This window comes from Trichosurus vulpecula, chromosome 6 (genome assembly GCF_011100635.1).
Source record: "Trichosurus vulpecula isolate mTriVul1 chromosome 6, mTriVul1.pri, whole genome shotgun sequence".
NCBI classification, from domain to species: domain Eukaryota; kingdom Metazoa; phylum Chordata; class Mammalia; order Diprotodontia; family Phalangeridae; genus Trichosurus; species Trichosurus vulpecula.
In genome coordinates, this window is record NC_050578.1 from 90,047,689 (window position 1) to 90,050,373 (window position 2,685).

At 38.0% G+C, this 2,685-nt stretch overlaps 1 pseudogene; it reads right to left on the bottom strand.

Moving 5' to 3' along the window:
• Positions 1-852: 852 nt before the first annotated feature.
• LOC118854677 lies at positions 853-2,328 on the bottom strand (annotated as a pseudogene).
• Between the last annotated feature and the right edge of the window lie 357 nt (positions 2,329-2,685).

Consider the following 2,685-nt stretch of genomic DNA (forward strand, 5'->3'; position numbering starts at 1 on the left):
ATATCCCAAACTTTAAATGGATGTCCCATAAACATCTAAACTCAACATGTCCAAAACTGAACTCATTATTTTTTCCCTCTAAACCCTCCCTTCTTCCTAACATACTTATGAAGCTTTTTTGTATTTTTGGGCTACACAATAATCCCTTTTATTTACTGTGGCAATTATCTCCCTGGGCAAGTCACTTAATCTTATTTGCTTCAGTTTCCTCCTTTGTAAAATGAGCTGAAGAAGGAAATGGCAAACTATTCCAGTATCTTTGCCAGGAAAACCCCAAGGGGGTCACAGAGGTTTGAGAATGACTGAAAAATGTCTAAACAACAATGTGTGTGGTGTGTGTACGTGTGCATGTGTATGTGTGTGTATGTTTGTATGACTAGCTGCTCTATGTGTCAGAATAATTATCTAAAACAGCTGAGAAACTGAATTGTATGCAAAACAAGATTTATAGCATCTATACTCAAATCTTCTGAGAGCTGAGTTATTTCTTACCAGAAAGCAATAATAATACAAATTCTCATATTTAGAAGGAAAGCCCTGGCCTAAATGTGGGAATTAGTAGAAGCTAAAGCAGTTAGTTCACTGATCCCCAAACTCTTCTATACCCAGTCTTCTCTCACCTATCTCCTTATTAGTGTATAAGATTCTAGCAAAATAATAAGTACCATAGAGAGTGAAATGGGATAAATTCAAACTAGGCCACAGAAAAACAGTGAAATACAAATAGTCGAATTTGAATATGAACAATCTTAATATTGTCCTCAACTCGAAGGATGTAAGCCACTTGCTAATGTGAAGACAACAGTGAATTTGCAGACTAGGGCCTCATTTCTTCAGTAGTGATCCTAACCCTCACCCTAACCACTGTTTGAGCTCTTCCAGCACAGCCTGAAGACACGTCTTAAGAGCCAGATTTTCTACTTTGGTAATGAGGTCTTCAGCCATTTTTCTCTCCTTTCAGCCTCTTGGACTTTACCTCTAATTTTAACAATCTGCTTCTAAATACCTGTGATCATTTGACTTGTTTGATCATTTTCTTGGCACTGTTCATCAGATTCATTAAGCTTATATTGTAGTTGCCTCTCTAGGTCTTCTTCAGTGTCAATAATGTTTCTATTTTCATGATTATGAGGATCTCTGTCATCCTCCTCTTCACTACTACTATTAATATAATTAAATATCTCTCAAAGCTCATCATGTTCTGAGGAGCCATGGACTTGCTTATGCTTACTCATTCACTGACAGGCAATATCTAGGCCTGCTAAAGAAACCTAGTTTTTGACTTTCTTTGTTTCATTTTCTGCAGTCACTTCCCATTGGGCAATGATAGCTTCTGCATTGTACTCAGGAACCTCCCTACTTTTTCACATATGGTGTTTCAATATATTTCTTCTGGACCATCTTTTTTGATATTTTCTAGTGACAAAGTAAAATCATGGTTCCAGATGAATTTATTTTCACTGTCCTTATTTTTTTTCTTACTTGCTTTCATATCAGTAATGGCAACTGGTCCTTCTGGAAATGGATAAATATTTCCAACCACACTACCTACAAGCATCTGACATATCTGCTATATTGCATTTTTAAAATCAGTGACTTTCAAGGATTCAGTAATTCAGGGCAGGTCGACCACCTTAGTGTCTAATGAAGTATGGTCCACCTGGACAATTCCATTAAGTCCAAGGTCATTCACTGCATCCCAGGCAATTGCCAAGTCTCTATTTTTGTCTTGCCATTTGGACTTTGATGACTTTGGAAGAGCGAGTGAGGCTGATGACTTTGTGCAATTCTGCCTCACTTAAATCCAATTCACATGCAAGTCAAGACAGCAACTTATGATGTCATTGGTCTTCTTTGAAAATGATGAACAACAACATCTCACTTCTACAAGAAGCCTTTCTTGATGCTCCTTAATTCTAGTGCCTTTCCTTTGTTAATCATTTTCATTTTACTGTACATTTAGCTTGCTATACATAGTTGTTTACCTTTTGTCTCTCCCATTAGACAGGGAGCTTCTTGAGAGCAAGCTTGGCTTTTGCCTTTCTTTGTATCCCCAATGCCTGGAACATAAGAAGTACTTAATAAATGTTTGTTGACTGACTGAAAGGTATTTAAATTGTAGTAATGGAGATTAGCTAAGACAGAGTGCTTTACTTTACAAATGCTCCTTAAAACTACCTGGTATGTTGTGTAAAGAAAGTCAATGGCTCCTGAAAGCTTACAGCAAAATACTGGGAGATGAACAATGTAGTCATAACCACCATTAATACTTTTCCCAACCTCATTAATGTGATCTATCAGATACCCCAGGCCCAGAGTGAGTGGCATGGAGTAACTTTGCCAATGGTCAACCCCACCCCACCCCCATTCCTGTGATTCATATTAGTCAGGAGAAGTTTTCCTGAAACTGGGAAGGATTTCAAAAACCTCCTCCAACCTTCTCCAGATTATCAGAACTTGCCTTCACATTTCTACAATCTGATTGATGTCCACACATGTGACATGGCAAAGAAGATTCATAGTTAAAGTTTCATGCCATTGGAGCGTGTCTTTACCCTGAAAGTGGGATAGGATTGCCCCCCAAGACAGATTTGTCATAGACTGTGGTTATCTACAGAATGGCTCCATAAAACCAATTCTATCAAACCTATTTTCATCAGGAATTTTGTCCCCTCCCTTGCAGAT